Source organism: Arachis stenosperma, chromosome 5 (genome assembly GCF_014773155.1).
Source record: "Arachis stenosperma cultivar V10309 chromosome 5, arast.V10309.gnm1.PFL2, whole genome shotgun sequence".
Lineage (NCBI taxonomy): Eukaryota > Viridiplantae > Streptophyta > Magnoliopsida > Fabales > Fabaceae > Arachis > Arachis stenosperma.
Window position 1 is genome coordinate 95,357,031 of NC_080381.1, and position 17,437 is coordinate 95,374,467.

The window sequence follows — 17,437 nt, forward strand, 5'->3', positions numbered from 1 at the left end:
GAGTGGTTTTGATTAGATCAGAGACCATGGTTGCTAAGTCAGAGTGGCTCTGCTTAGAATTCTCTGTCTGTTGCTGAGAAGATGATGGAAAAGGCTTGCCATTGCTAAACCTATTTCTTCCACCATTATTGTTGTTGAAACCTTGTTGAGGTCTCTGTTGATCCTTCCATGAGAAATTTGGATGATTTCTCCATGAAGGATTATAGGTGTTTTCATAGGGTTCTCCCATGTAATTCACCTCTTCCATTGAAGGGTTCTTAGGATCATAAGTTTCTTCTTCAGATGAAGCGTCCTTAGTACTGCCTGGTGGAGTTTGCATTCCAGACAGACTTTGAGAAATCATATTGACTTGCTGAGTCAATATTTTGTTCTGAGCCAATATGGCATTCAGAGTATCAATCTCAAGAACTCCTTTCTTCTGATTCGTCCCATTGTTCACAGGATTCCTTTCAGAAGTGTACATGAATTGGTTATTTGCAATCATTTCAATGAGTTCTTGAGCTTCTGTAGGCGTCTTCTTCATATGAAGAGATCCTCCAGCAGAGCTATCCAATGACATCTTGGACAGTTCAGACAGACCATCATAGAAGATACCTATGACGCTCTATTCAGAAAACATGTCAGAAGGACACTTTCTGATTAATTGTTTGTATCTTTCCCAAGCTTCATAGAGGGATTCACCTTCCTTCTGTCTGAAGGTTTGGACTTCCACTCTAAGCTTACTCAATTTTTGAGGTGGAAAAAACTTTGCCAAGAAGGCATTGACTAGCTTTTCCCAAGAGTTCAGGCTTTCTTTAGGTTGTGAGTCCAACCATATCCTAGCTCTGTCTCTCACAGCAAAAAGGAATAGCATAAGTCTGTAGACCTCAGGGTCAACCCCATTATTCTTGACAGTGTCACAGATTTGCAAGAATTCAGCTAAAAACTGATGAGGATCTTCCAATGGAAGTCCATGGAACTTGCAATTCTGTTGCATTAGAGAAACTAATTGAGGCTTAAGCTCAAAGTTGTTTGCTCCAATGGCAGGGATAGAGATGCTTCTCCCATAGAAGTCGGGAGTAGGTGCAGTAAAGTCACCCAGCACCTTCCTTGCATTGTTGGCATTGTGGTTGTTTTCGGCTACCATGGGTTCTTCTTCTTTGAAGATTTCTATTAGGTCCTCTACAGAGAGTTGTGCCTTAGCTTTAGCTTCAAGGTCCTTTCAGGTTCAGGGTCAGTCTAAAAAAGAATGCTTTTGTCTTTGCTCCTACTCATATGAAAGGGAAGAAAACAAGAAAATATGGAATCTTCTATGTCACAGTATAGAGATTCCTTGAGGTGTCAGAGGAAAAGAAGGAAGAGGTAGAAGAATTCGAACTTATCAAGAAAGATGGAGTTCGAATTGTACATTGAGGAGGAGTGTTAGTCCATAAATAGAAGGATGTGAGAAGAGGGGATGAAATTTTCAAAAATTAAGTAAAAGATTTTAAAATCATTTTGAAAATTACTAAAATCATTTTGAAAATTACTAATTGATTTTCGAAAACTAAGAGTGGAAAAGAAATCAAGTAATTTTTGAAAAAGATTTTGAAATTAGAAAGTAAAAAGATATGATTGAAAACTATTTTGAAAAATATGTGATTGATAAGATATGATTGAAATGTTATGGTTTTAAAAAGACATGATTGAGAAGATATGATTTGAAAAACAAGTTAAAAAGATTTGATTTTGAAAATTAATGACTTGGCTAACAAGGAAAGATATGATTCAAACATTAAACCTTTCTCAACAGAAAAGGCAACATACTTGAATTATTGAATCAAATCATTAATTGTTAGCAAGTATCTTTGAAAATGGAAAGAAATTGATTTTGAAAATATATGATTGAAAAGATTTGATTTGAAAAAGATTTGATTTTGAAAAATTTTGAAAACTTAAAAAAATTGAGTAAAAAAAAAACAAAATCTTCCCTCTTGTGCCATCCTGGCGTTAAATGCCCAGAATGGTATCCATTCTGGCGTTTAACGCCCAAAACACTACCCTTTTGGGCGTTAAACGCCCAGCCAGGCACCCTGGCTGGCGTTTAAACGCCAGTTTTCCTTCCTCACTGGGCGTTTTGAACGCCCAGCTTTTTCTGTGTAATTCCTCTGCTGTATGTTCTGAATCTTCAATTCTCTGTATTATTGACTTGAAAAGACACAAATTAAAAATTTTTTGGATTTTTTTAATGATGAGGAATAATCAAAATGCAACAAAAATCAAATAAACAATACATGCAAGACACCAAACTTAGAAGTTTTTATACTATTGACACTAACAAAATGAGAATGCATATGAGAAACAACAAAACACACAAGACAAGAGAACAACTTGAAGATCAATTAAGACACATGAATGAATTCGAAAAAATGCTAGAAGAATAGAAACATGCAATTGACACCAAACTTAAAATGAGACACTAGACTCAACAAAAAAAATAAAATATTTTTGGTTTTTATGATTTTGTAATTTTTTTTGGATTTTTTTTTGAAAATATAATGAAAATAAAGATATCAAAATTCTTAATGAGAATTCCAGGAATCATGCAATGTTAGTCTAAAGCTTCAGTCTAAAGGAATTAGACATGGCTAGCCAAGCTTCTGCAGGACATTGCATTCAAGAGCTAAATTGATGAGAATCAATCGGCTTTGGTGATGATAAGAACATCACCTTGAAACACTAGAATTCATTCTTAAGAACTCTGAAAAAATACCTAAGCTAAGCAACAAGATGAAATTGTGATCTCTACTTTTCACAACTCAAACAATCCCCAGTAATGGCTCCAAAATCTTGGTGCTCAATACCATGGTCTAAACATAATTTCACAACTTCGCACAACTAACCAGCAAGTGCACTGGGTCGTCCAAGTAATAAACCTTACGCAAGTAAGGGTCGATCCCACGGAGATTGTTGGTATGAAGCAAGCTATGGTCATCTTGTAAATCTCAGTCAGGCAGATTCAAATGGTTATCGATGATTTATGAATAAAGCATAAAATAAGGATAGAGATACTTATGTAATTCATTGGTGAGAACTTCAGATAAGCGTATGGAGATGCTTTGTCCTTTCCGTCTCTCTGCTTTCCTACTGTCTTCATCCAATCCTTCTTACTCCTTTCCATGATAAGCTGTATGTTGGGCATCACCGTGGTCAATGGCTATAGTCCCGTCCTCTCAGTGAAAATGTTCAACGCGCTCTGTCACAGCACGGCTAATCATCTGTCGGTTCTCAATCTGGTTGGAATAGAATTCAGTGATTCTTTTGCGTCTGTCACTAACGCCCGGCCTTCAAGAGTTTGAAGCTCGTCACAGTCATTCAATCATTGAATCCTACTCAGAATACCACAGACAAGGTTTAGACCTTCCGGATTCTCTTGAATGCCGCCATCAATTCTAGCTTATACCACGAAGATCCTGATTAAGGGATCCAAGATATATCCACTCAATCTAAGGTAGAACAGAGGTGGTTGTCAGGCACACGTTCATAGGTGAGAATGATGATGAGTGTCACAGATCATCACATTCATCAAGTTGAGGAACAAGTGATATCTTAGAACAAGAACAAGCTGAATTGAATAGAAGAACAATACTTGCATTAATACTCGAGGTACAATAGAGCTCCACACCTTAATCTATGGTGTGTAAAAACTCCACCGTTGAAAATACATAAGAACAAGGTCTAGGCATGGCCGAATGGCCAGCCTCCCAATGAGGGTTCAATCATAAAAACATGATCAAAAGATTTGAAATACAATAGCAAAAGGTCCTATTTGTAGAGAACTAGTAGCCTAGGGTTTACAGAAATGAGTAAATGACATAAAAATCCACTTCCGGGCCCACTTGGTGTGTGCTTGGGCTGAGCATTGAAGCTTTCATGTGTAGAGACTTTTCTTGGAGTTAAACGCCAGCTTTTGTGCCAGTTTGGGTGTTTAACTCCCATTCTTGTGCCAGTTCCAGCGTTTAACGCCGGGCAGTTTTGAGCTGATTTGGAATGCCGGTTTGGGCCATCAAATCTCGGGCAAAGTATAAAATATTATATATTTCTGGAAAGCCCAGGATGTCTACTTTCTAACGCAGTTGAGAGGGCGCCAATTGGGCTTTTGTAGCTCCAGAAAATCCACTTCGAGTGCAGGGAGGTCAGAATCCAACAGCATCTGCAGTCCTTTTCAGCCTCTGAATCAGATTTTTGCTCAGGTTCCTCAATTTCAGCCAAAAAATATCTAAAATCACAGAAAAACACACAAACTCATAGTAAAGTCCAGAAAAGTGAATTTTAACTAAAAACTAATAAAAATACAATGAAAACTAACTAAAACATACTAAAAACATACTAAAAACAATGCCAAAAAGCGTATAAATTATCCGCTCATGAATGATGCAGGGAATTTGGAAACTCCCAGGATCTTTCATCTTTTGAGGAAGCTTCTTTTGTATTATGGCACTACACTCCTCAGTGAGCACTACAGTATCCTTTTCTCCCCAATTCCTCTTCCTTGTCATGAGCTCCTTTAAAAACTTGGCGTAGAGTGGCATTTGTTCTTGTGCCTCAGCAAAAGGTATGTTGATTTGGAGCCTTTTGAAGATTTCAAGGAATCTAGAGAACTGGCTGTCTTTCTCATCCTTTCTCAGCCTTTGTGGGTAGTGTGCCTTTGGCACATAAGGCTTCAGAACTTGCTTTGGTGAGGATGGTGCAGGGGTCTCTTCTTCTTTCTTGGTTTTAGGTTCCTTTGCAGCTTCTTCTTCTTGGTTGCTTTGGCTTGTGGTTGCTTCTTCTACAACTCTTCCACTTATTAATGTGATGGCCTTACATTCCCCTTTTGGGTTGGCCATGGTATCCCTGGAAAATTTATGTGTAGGTATTTGTTTAGACAAGCTCCCTACTTGTGCTTCCAATTTTGAAATTGCTGCCTCTTGATTCTTTATGTTGGATCTGAACTCTTCTTGGTTTGCATCTATCTTTCTTTCAACCTATAGTTGTCTCTCTAGAAAAGTGGAGATAGTTTCGATAAGTTGTGCTGACAATTGTGTTATGGCAGCCTCTAATTTTGAGAAATTGCTGCTGGTTTCACTTGGTTGCATGGTGGGGGTTGATGTATCCTGGTGGTGGTTGTTGTGTGTTTGCTGTGTAAAGTGATATGATGTATTTTGTGAGTTGTGATAGGGTCTGTTGTTGCTTGATTGATGGTTAGGATTGTGGTTTTTGTATTGGTTAAAGTGGTATGGTTTGTGGTCTTGTTGGTTTCCCCACCCAAAATTTGGGTGGTTCTTCCAACCTGGGTTATATGTCTTGGAGTTTGGATCATATGATGGTCTAGAGGGATAGTTCACATAGTTTGCCTACTTCTATTCACATTCAGTTTCTGCTACATCTCCTTCTTGTGGTGGTGCTTGAGCTTGGATAACTGAGACTTGGCTTGCTTCCATCACCTTCTTTGTTAGGGCTACCAATTGTGCTGCGATCATCTTGTTCTGTGCCAACAAGGCATCCATAGAATTGAGTTCCAGCACTCCTTTCTTTTGAGCTCTTTCTGAAGCATATAAGTACTCATTTTCGGCTACAGTCTCGATAACATCTATGGCTTCCTCGATGGTTTTCTTCTTGTTGAGTGAACCCCCTGAAAAATGGTCCACGGCTTTCTTTGCTTCATATAATATCCCTTCATAGAAGATGTGTAGTTGAACACATTCGTTAAACATATCTGGAGGGCATTTCCTCGTCAAATCTTTGAACCTCTCTCAGGCCTCATAAAGTGTTTCACCATCTTGCTGTTTGAAGGTTTGCACCTTAGTCCTCAGTCTATTGACTCTCTGTGGAGGGTAGAATCTTGCAAGAAACTTGTTCACAACCTCATCCCAAGTGGTCAAGCTCTCCTTGGGAAACGCTTCTAACCACTTTGCTACCTTATCTTTGAGAGAGAAAGGAAACATAAGTAGTTTGTAGGTGTCAAGGTGTACGCCATTGGACTTTACAGTGTCGCAAATCCTCAAGAATGTATTGAGATGTTAGTTTGGGTCCTCTTGGGTAGCCCCTCCATATGAACAATTATTCTGGACAAGTGTGATGAGTTGAGGTTTCAACTCAAAGTTGTTAGCATGGATTGTCGGCTTCAGAATACTGCTGCCACAGTTTCTTGGGTTTGGGTTGATGTAGGAGCCTAAGACTCTCCTCTCTTGCACAACATGATTGCCAGCATCTTCTCCAACATGGTTATTGGTGCACGAAATTGTGATTCATATGTTACTGCATTTTGTAAAATTCATTGCTTTTTCTTTCCCTGGCAATGGCGCCAAAAACTTAGTGTCAATGCCATGGTTCACAACTTCGCACAACTAACCAGCAAGTGCACTGGGTCATCCAAGTAATACCTTACATGAGTAAGGGTCGATCCCACGGAGATTGTTGGTATGAAGCAAGCTATCGTCATCTTGTAAATCCCAGTCAAGCAGATTTAAGTATGATTGGATTAGATATTTAGATGAGAAATAAAATAAACAGAAAATAAAGATAAAGTTACTCATATAATTCCATGGTGGGAATTTCAGATAGGTGCATGGAGATGCTGTATTCCTTCCGGATCTCTACTTTCTTATTACATTCATCCAATCCTTCTCCTTTCCATGGCATGCTGTATGTAGGGCATCACCGTTGTCAATGGCTACTTCCCATCCTCTCAGTGAAAAATGTCCAAATGCTCTGTCACAGCACGGCTAATCATCTGTCGGTTCTCAATCAGGTTGGAGTAGAATCCCTTGATTCTTTTGCGTCTGTCACTAACGCCCAACCTTCAGGAGTTTGAAGCTCGTCACAGTCATTCAATCCCAGAATTCTACTCGGAATACCACAGACAAGGTTTAGACTTTCCGGATTCTCATGAATGCCGCCATCAATTCTAGCTTATACCACGAAGATTCTGATTAAGAAATCCAAGAGATATGCGCCCGGTCTAAAGTAGAACGGAAGTGGTTGTCAGTCACACGCGTTCATAGGTGCGAATGATGATGAGTGTCACGGATCATCACATTCATCATGTTGAAGTGCAACGAATATCTTAGAATAGGAATAAAGAGAATTGAATAGAAAATAATAGTAATTGCATTGAAACTTGAGGTACAGTAGAGCTCCACACCCTTAATCTATGGTGTGTAGAAACTCCACCATTGAAAATACATAAGTGAGAGGTCCAGACATGGCCGAATGGCCAGCCTCCATGATTTGAGAACTAATCGTCCCAAGATGTATAATACACTAGAAAAAAGTTCTATTTATAATAAATTAGCTACTAGGGTTTACAAAAGTAAGTAATTGATGCATAAATCCACTTCCAGGGCCCACTTGGTGTATGTTTGGGCTGAGCATGATCTATCCATGAGCTGAGGCTTCTTTTGGAGTTGAACGCCAAGTAGTAACGTGTTTCTGGCGTTCAACTCTGGGTCGTGACTTGTTTCTGGCATTTGACTCAAATAAAGTATGAACTATTATATATTGCTGGAAAGCTCTGGATGTCTACTTTCCAACGCCATTTAGAGCGCACCATTTGGAGTTCTGTAGCTTCAAAAATTTCATTTCGAGTGCAGGGAGATCAGATTCCAACAACATCAGTTGTCCTTTGTCAGCCTCCTATCAGAGTTTTGCTCAGGTCCCTCAATTTCAGCCAGAAAATACCTGAAATCATAGAAAAACAAACAAACTCATAGTAAAGTCCAGAAATGTGAATTTAACATAAAAACTAATGAAAGCATCCCTAAAAGTAGCTTGAACTTACTAAAAACTTCCTAAAAATAATGCCAAAAAGCGTATAAATTATCCGCTCATCACAACACCAAACTTAAATTGTTGCTTGTCCTCAATCAACTGAAAATCAAATAGGATAAAAAGAAGAGAATATACTATAAATTCAAAAATATCAATGAATATTAATTCTAATTAGATGAGCGGGACTTGTAGCTTTTTGCCTCTGAATAGTTTTGGCATCTCACTTTTTCCTTTGAAGTTTAGAATGATTGGCATCTCTAGGAACTTAGAACTTCAGATAGTGTTATTGATTCTCCTAGTTAAGTATGTTGATTCTTGAGCACAGCTACTTTTATGAGTCTTGGCCGTGGCCCTAAGCACTTTGTTTTCCAGTATTACCACCGGATACATAAATGCCACAAACACATAACTGGGTGAACCTTTTCAGATTGTGACTTAGCTTTGCTAAAGTCCCCAGTTAGAGGTGTCCAGAGCTCTTAAGCACACTCTTTTTGCTTTGGATCACGACTTTAACCACTCAGTCTCAAGCTTTTCACTTGGACCTGCATGCCACAAGCACATGGTTAGGGACAGCTTGAATTAGCCGCTTAGGCCTGGATTTTATTTCCTTGGGCCCTCCTATCCATTGATGCTCAAAGCCTTGGATCCTTTATACCCTTGCCTTTTGGTTTTAAGGGCTATTGGCTTTTTTTGCTTGCTTTTTCTTTTTCTTTCTAAATATTTTTTTTTGCCAATTATTTTTTTATTATTTTTTTCGCCATTCACTGCTTTTTCTTGCTTCAAGAATCAAATTTATGATTTTTCAGATTGTCAATAACATTTCTCTTTGTTCATCATTCTTTCAAGAGCCAATAGTTTTAACATTCATACACAACAAGATAAAAAAAAATATGCACTGTTCAAGCATTCATTCAGAAAACAAAAAGTATTACATCAATATAATTAAACTAAATTCAAGGATAAATTCAAAACTCATGTACATCTTGTTCTTTTGAATTAAAAACATTTTTCATTTAAGAGAGGTGAAGGATTCATAGAATTATTCATAGCCTTAAGACATAGTTACTAAATACTAATACTCATGTAATAAAGACACAAACATAGATAAACATATAACATAAAAAAAACGAAAAGCAGAAAAATTAAGGACAAGGAATGAATCCACCTTAGTGAGGGTGGTGCCTTTTTGAAGGACCATTGATGTCCATGAGCTCTTCTATGTCTCTTCCTTGCCTTTGTTGCTTGATCCCTAGTGATTTTAGTGCTCTTATCCTTATCTGCTCCCAATAGTTGTGTGGAGGACAATTTATCCCCTGAGGTATCTCAGGGATCTCTTGATTTGCAGTTAAATATTCTTCTACTGAGCTATGGACCCTTGAGATGAATCTCTCCATCTCCCATGACTCGGAGGTGGAAGCTTTTTGTCTTCCCTTTCCTCTTTTTTTTTTCTTTTTTTCTTTTTTTTTTGAGGTTTCTCTGAATTGTTGATTTTTAGTTTCTCTTGACTTCCTCTTCAGAGTCCTTTTAGGTTCAGGATCTGCTTCAATAAGAATGTTCTTGTCCTTGCTCCTGCTCATATGAAAAAGAAGGGAACAGAAAATAATAATAGGAATCCTCTTTGTCCAGATATAGAGGTTCCTTTATGTGAGTAGAAAGGAAGAAGAATAAGAAGGAGAAGAGGAAAATTCGAACTCAGAGAGAGGAGGAGTTTGAATTTTAGGATGAAGAGAAGTGTTAGTAAATAAATAAAATAAATAGAAAGAGATGAGGGGGAGAGAAATTCGAAAATAATTTTGAAAAATGGGTTAGTAATTTCGAAAATTAAAGGAAGAAATAAAATTAAAATTAAAATTTAAAACAATTAGTTAATTAAAAAGAATTTTAAAAAAGGGGTGAGATATTTTCAAAAATTGAAGAGGAAAAAGTAGTTAGGTGGTTTTGAAAAAGATAAGAAACAAACAAAAAGTTAATTAGTTAGTTGAAAAAGATATTAAAATAAACTTTGAAAAGATAAGAAGTTAGAAAAGATTTTTGAAATTAATGTTTGAAAAAGATATGATATGAAAAGATATGATTAAAAAAAAGATATGATTTTAAAAAGATATGATTTTGGAAAGATAAGATTTTAAAAGATATTTTTGAAAAGATATGATTTTAAAAGATATGGTTTTTAAAAAGATATGATTGAAATTTGTTTTGAAAAAGATTTGAATTTTAAAATCACAATTAATGACTTGACTCACAAGAAATCACAAGATATGATTCTAAAACTTAAAATTTGAATCTTTCTTAACAAGAAAATAACAAATTTGAAATTTTTGAATCAAAACATTAATTTTTGATGCAATTTTCGAATATATGATGTAAAGATAAGAAAAAGATTTTGAAAATATTTTGAAAAAGATTTTTGAAATTTTCGAATATGAAAAAAAAATGGAAAAGATATGATTTTTGAAAAAGATTTTAAAAAGATAAGATTTAAAAAGATAAGATATTTTTTTATTTTTGATTTTTTTTTATTTTTTAATTTTTTTTATGATGAGAGAGAAAAACACTGAAAATACTCAATGCATGAAAATTTTGGATCAAAACACATGATGCATGCAAGAATACTATGAATGTCAAGATGAACACCAAGAACACTTTGAAGATCATGATGAACATCAAGAACATATTTTTGAAAAATTTTCAATGTAAAGAAAACATGCAAGACACCAAACTTATAAATTTTTCATGTTTAGACTCTATGAATGCAAGAATGCATATGAAAAACACCATACAACACAAAACAAGAAAATATGAAGATCAAACAAGAGGATTCATCAAGAACAACTTGAAGATCATGAAGAACACCATGAATGCATTAATTTTTTGAAAATTTTATGCAAGAAAAAGATGAACATGCAATTGACACCAAGCTTATGACTTGACACAAGACTCAAACAAAAAACACAATATTTTTTATTTTTATGATTTTCTAATTTTTTTTTGTATTTTATTTGATTTTTTTCGAAAAACATATAAGAAAAATAAAATAAGAAATTCAAAATTTTTAATAAGGATTCCAAGAATCTTCGCAATGTTAGTCTAAAGCTCTGGTCCAGGAATTAGACATGGCTTAATAGCCAGCCAAGCTTTCAATGAAAGCTCCAGTCCAAAACACTAGACATGGCCAATGGCCAGCCAAGCTTTAGCATACAGCTAATATTCAAATTAGTTTGCCTCTATGAAGATGGTTTTGAAGCCTCAGTCCAAAAGAATTTAGACATGGCTTTACAGCCAGCCAGGCTTCAACATGCTTCATGAAACTCTAGAATCCATTCTTAAAAATTCTGAAGAACAGGATAAGTAATATAATTTTTTTTCGAAATTTAAGAATAATAAAACAAAATAAAATAAAATAAAATTAACCAATCTAAGCAACAAGATGAGCCGTCAGTTGTCCATACTCGAACAATCCCCGGCAACGGCACCAAAAACTTGGTGCACGAAATTGTGATTCATATGTTATTGCATTTTGTAAAATTCATTGCTTTTTCTTTCCCTGGCAATGGCGCCAAAAACTTGGTGTCAATGCCATGGTTCACAACTTCGCACAACTAACCAGCAAGTGCACCGGGTCATCCAAGTAATACCTTACGTGAGTAAGGGTCGATCCCACGGAGATTGTTGGTATGAAGCAAGCTATGGTCATCTTGTAAATCTCAGTCAGACGGATTTAACTATGATTGGATTAGATATTTAGATGAGAAATAAAATAAACAGAAAATAAAGATAAAGTTACTCATATAATTCCATGGTGGGAATTTCAGATAGGCGCATGGAGATGTTGTGTTCCTTCCGGATCTCTACTTTCTTATTACTTTCATCCAATCCTTCTTACTCCTTTCCATGGCAAGCTGTATGTAGGGCATCACCATTGTCAATGGCTACTTTCCATCCTCTCAGTGAAAAAGGTCCAAATGCTCTGTCACAGCACGGCTAATCATTTGTCGGTTCTCAATCAGGTTGAAGTAGAATCCCTTGATTCTTTTGCGTCTGTCACTAACGCCCAACCTTCAGGAGTTTGAAGCTCGTCACAGTCATTCAATCCCAGAATCCTACTCGGAATACCACAGACAAGGTTTAGACTTTTCGGATTCTCATGAATGCCGCCATCAATTCTAGCTTATACCACGAAGATTCTGATTAAGGAATCCAAGAGATATGCACCCGGTCTAAAGTAGAACGGAAGTGGTTGTCAGTCACACGCGTTCATAGGTGCGAATGATGATGAGTGTCATGGATCATTACAATCATCATGTTGAAGTGCAACGAATATCTTAGAATAGGAATAAAGAGAATTGAATAGAAAATAATAGTAATTGCATTGAAACTTGAGGTACAGCAGAGCTCCACACCCTTAATCTATGGTGTGTAGAAATTCCACCGTTGAAAATACATAAGTGAGAGGTCTAGGCATGGCCGAATGGCCAGCCCCCATGATCTGAGAACTAATCGTCCCAAGATGTATAATACACTAGTAAAAAGTTCTATTTATAATAAATTAGCTACTAGGGTTTACAAAAGTAAGTAATTGATGCATAAATCCACTTCCAGGGCCCACTTGGTGTATGTTTGGGCTGAGCATGATCTATCCACGAGCTGAGGCTTCTTTTGGAGTTGAACGCCAAGTTGTAACGTGTTTCTGGCGTTCAACTCTGGGTCGTGACGTGTTTCTGGCGTTTGACTCCAGACAGCAACATTGAACTGGCGTTGAGCGCCAGTTTACGTCATCAATTCCCGAATAAAGTATGAACTATTATATATTTCTGGAAAGCTCTGGATGTCTACTTTCCAACACCATTGAGAGCGCACCATTTGGAGTTCTGTAGCTTCAGAAAATCCATTTCGAGTGTAGGGAGTCAGATTCCAACAGCATCAGTAGTCCTTTGTCAGCCTCCTATCAGAGTTTTGCTCAGGTCCCTCAATTTCAGCCAGAAAATACCTGAAATCATAGAAAATCACACAAACTCATAGTAAAGTCCAGAAATGTGAATTTAACATAAAAACTAATGAAAACATCCCTAAAAGTAGCTTGAACTTACTAAAAACTTCCTAAAAACAATGCCAAAAAGCGTATAAATTATCCGCTCATCAGTTATGCACCTCTTCCTCCATAGTAGCTCCTAGATCTTCCTCCACTACTTCCTTTCCAACTATGCCTTTGCCTCTTGTTTTCCTCCTTAATCTAAGGAAGGTCCTCTCAGGTTCAGTATCAAAGGAGGATGAAGTTTCTCCCCTTCTACCTCTCATACATTCAACAAACAGCAAGCAGAGGGCAAGTGAAGTAAAAACTCTTGTTGAGATTAGTGGTTAGCTTGGTTGATGAAATTAATCAAACAGTTAATGGAGAAGTAAAAAAAATGTAAATATGAACAATGAATAGCCAAAATGATCCAAGTAAAATGAAACAAAATAAAAGAAAAAGGAAAAATTAAAGAACTGGAAAAAAAATTAACAATGTAAAGAAAGTGCTTAATCTAGCTTCTCATCAATTTAGTCATTGTCAAATTCAAATCAATCCCCGGCAACGGCGCCATAAAACGTGATGACCGAAATTCACTCCCCATATAAAACCATGAATCTGTTCCACCAAAATTGTCGTCAAGTAATATCCTACGGTGGAGTGGGATCATATCAACAAAGATTGGTAGATTTGAGCAATTTTAATTAATGGGTAAATTAGTCAAGCTGAGTAATATAGAGTGTGATTATAGAATTGTAAATAAGCAGGAATGTAAATGACTCAAAAGTAAAGAGAAGCAGTAAAGTGCAAAAAAGAAAATGACAAGAATATAATGTGCAGAAACATAAATGACTTAATTGTAAATGGGAATGGGGATTAACAGAATGTAAAGAAAGCTATAAAGAATGTAGAAGATAAGCATATGGGAAAAATTCATTGAGATCAGGAGATGTTGTTCTCTTTAGATTAAATCCAGCTCATCTCATCTTCAATCATGCAACTCATTGACCTCTTGGCAATCATAATTGATTGAGCCCCAATCCCTTGGTGACTCAATCTCCCATGTCTTGATAATCATCCAATTCCTTGGTCTAATTACTCATGAAGAGAGATATGCTTGGTCCATGATTATACCGCACATCATCATAGATCCAAGTAGTGGGTGGATTATATGTCACCATATCCAATCACCAAAACCCAAATTCTACTCAAGTGTGAGAAGGGATTTCAAGCATGGTTTCATGTTTCATTTTCCAAGGTTCCCATGAAACCCATTTTGCGTTCAACCTCTTTCCCAAGATAATTGAACACTAACATTAAAACGAAATTCCTTCTAGAAAATCAAAGTGAAGATGAAGAGAAGAAGAAATTCACTATCATTATTCCATCAAGTTAGCTACTCAGAGCTTAAGAGAAAAGTGCAAGAGATGGAAGAGATGATGTGAAAAGTAAATCTATCTATGCTTTAACAAAACTCCTACTCAACAACCCTTTTCTCAGTACTTTTAGGGGTTATTTATACTACTCCTAGCACTAGAATAAAGAAAATACAAAAGAGAAAAGAAAATTACAACAGGAGTGAAAGAGAAACTCTAAAAATGTGACTCTCTAGGCTTGGCGTGTGACTGGCACTTGAGTGGCGTGCCACGCCTAGCCACTGGTTTTAGCTTGGCGTGCCACGCCCAGCTCCCCAAGTGGCACGCTCCATGTGCTAAACTCCCTGGCGTGCAACGCCTTCGATCCCAAGTGGCACGCCTAGGGTCTTTTTAAACCTTGGTTAGCCTGGCGTGCCACGCCTTCGAGGCCAAGTGACATGCCCAGGCCTTTTCCTTCTTTTTCTCCTCTCTGGAAAGTTGAACTGGCAGGGCATGCTCAGAGTTTGGCATGCCACGCCCTTTGTATGTGCTTCACTCTCTTCTCTGGAAAATAGAACTGGCGTGCCACGCCGAGTGTGTGGCGTGCCACGCCCAGCATTCTTCCATGCTCGAGTAGCTGGGGAGCCATGCCCAGCATTCAAGTGGCATGTCCAGATGAAAAATGAGGGTTGGCATGCCACACCTTCAACCTCAAGTGGCATGCCCAGCTTGCTTGGCCTTCTCTAGTATTAGCGTGCCATGCCTGGGTCTTCAAGTGGCATGCCTAAGTGAAGATGAGAGCTTGGCGTGCCACGCCTTCGACACCTAGTGGCACGCCCAGCTTTGCTTTGACTTTCTCTAGTGTTGGTGTGCCACGCCTGGGTCTTCAAGTGGCATGCCCAAGTGATGGTCTAGAGCTGGCGTGCCACGCCTTCGATACCAAGTGGCACGCCCAAGTTGTTGTCCCTTTTGGATTGATGAACTGGCGTGTCACTTGCCATGCCCAGCTTGGCGTGCCACTCCCCTTTTGTAGCGTTTAGCATTGCTCTCTGGAAAACTATATTGGCGTGCCACGCCCATGTAAAATATTCAATCATGCTTCTTTAGAAATCATTACTGGCATGCCACGCCCAGCTCCTGGCGTGCCACGCCCATGAAAACGCTTTGAGGGTCCTTTTTGGAAATCAATACTGGCGTGCCACACCCAGTTATTGGCATGCCACGCCCACATATTGTCATGGCGTTCGTTCCAAGTGGCACGCCAGTTTCACACGCCCAGCTTTGTTTTGTTGTTTTCTTCCCTTTTTGTTGCTCTTTTCACCTGAAATTCAGAACAAAACCATTTCAAAGCAATGTACCATAATATTCATCAATTAGTTCATGAATTGCAATGATCAAATGAGATTATGCTCTTTTATGGTCCTTTTTAGGCAAGAAAAAAAGGTAAATGATGTAAGTCATCAATCCTCTAAGCCATTCCTGCCCTGTAAACCCTGAAAACACTTAACACACATATCAAAGGCATCGAATAGTAATAAGAAAGGATTAAAGTTAGCAAATGTAGGACCAAAGAAGCATGTTTTCAATCATAGCACAAAATTAGGAAAGAAAATGTAAAACATGCTATTTCTATGAATAAATGTGAGAGTAGTGGATAAAATCCACCAAATTAAGCACAAGATAAACCCTAAAAATGGGGTTTATCAATCTCTCCACACTTAAACATTAGCATGTCCTCATGCTAAGCTCAAGAGAACTAAAAGAGTGAAGAAGAATGGTAGGATTTATGAAATGCAACCTATCTATATGAATGTATCTACATGCAAAAAATGATTCTACCTACTTGGTTAAAAGTAAATTAAATTCTTCAAGAACAAATATGAATTGGATTCCACTAATTCAAATCACACCATAAGAGACATGTAAACTTGTAAGAAGGGAGCTCATGAAAGCCGGGAACACAAAATCGAGCATCAAACCCTCACTGGAAGTGTGTACACTCTAATCACTCAAGTGTTTAAGGTTCGATTCTCTCAATTCTCTGCTAACCTTGCTTTCTAAGACTTGCTCCTCATCTAACAATCAACAAAATTTTAATGCATGACTACACATATCAAGGGGTCCTTTAAGGGTTGTAATGGGGTTAGGGTCAAGGTAGGATTGTATTTGGTAAAGTGGACTAAAATCTGAATACTTGATAAACCTAAACTTCCTTCCTAACTTAAGACAATCCATATAATCAGAATATAAAATCTAACTACCCATTAACTATCTTTTGTCACATATTCATGCATCCCAATTTGAGTACAACTCATATGCATTGCTATCACCATTTACTTTGGGGCATTTTGTCCCCTTTTTATTATTTGCTCTCTTTTTTTCCCTCTTTTTTTTATGAACCCTATTTTTTCTTTTATTTTTCTTTTCTTTTCTTTTGTTTTTCTCAATGCATATGATTAAAGTATTGAACACAATAATATGTGCTCAACTATTGTTTTGCACATTTTCACAAGAATATACAACACCCAATTCTCAAACCAAATATTGGCAAACCCAATTTCCCCACACTTAATTCATGAGCACTCTCACTAGTCTAAGCTAACCAAAGATTCAAATTAAGGACATTATTGTTTTCCGCTTAGAGTTAGTGATGAGCTAAAGTAAAGAATGAATGTGGTTAAAAGGCTTAACATTGGTTTGCAAAGAATAATGAAAAGATTAAGGCCATATGGGTATGCAAGCTCAGTGAAACAAAGGCCTTAATCATATAAGTGCATGCATACATTAAACTATGAAAATATAGAATCAAGCGAGACAAAGATCGTATTTTTAGAGAAAACAACACACACCAAAAACAGAATATTGGTTGATAAAATGCAACCAATCAATTAGGCTCAAAATCTCATTGGTTATGTGTGTTTGAGCTCTAAAACCATGTTCCAAATTAAATATCTTCAAACAAGTTTAACAAAAACTTTAATTCAAATTAGTGAAATACTCTAAAAAGTTTCTTGAAAAAGAAAATATTACTTCAACCAAGTAGTTGGTAAAATATGCACAAAATCAAACAAACATGCAATCAAACATGCAAATGCAACAACTAATTTAACAAAGAAAACTAAACATTGGTGTTAAGACAGGAAGTAGTTACCCGCGAAAGTCTGTATCGACCTCCCCACACTTAAAGATTGTACCGTCTTCGGTGCATGCAAAGATATGCAAGTGGGCGGGTGGCTCCAACTGAAGCATTTCTCTAAAGATTGTGCAAATGGTGTTGTTTGTTGCCCCCACACTTAGCATTGAT

The 17,437-nt window shown here is 37.2% G+C and overlaps 2 non-coding genes across 2 annotated transcripts; both read left to right on the forward strand.

The window, feature by feature from the left end:
- Positions 1–617: 617 nt before the first annotated feature.
- On the forward strand, positions 618–721 carry LOC130984327 (small nucleolar RNA R71). Its single transcript, XR_009088269.1, has one exon. It is a non-coding gene; the product is annotated as a small nucleolar RNA R71 (small nucleolar RNA).
- A 4,987-nt stretch (positions 722–5,708) lies between these two features.
- On the forward strand, positions 5,709–5,816 carry LOC130932234 (small nucleolar RNA R71). The gene has a single exon (XR_009067393.1). It is a non-coding gene; the product is annotated as a small nucleolar RNA R71 (small nucleolar RNA).
- The last annotated feature ends 11,621 nt before the right edge of the window (positions 5,817–17,437 follow it).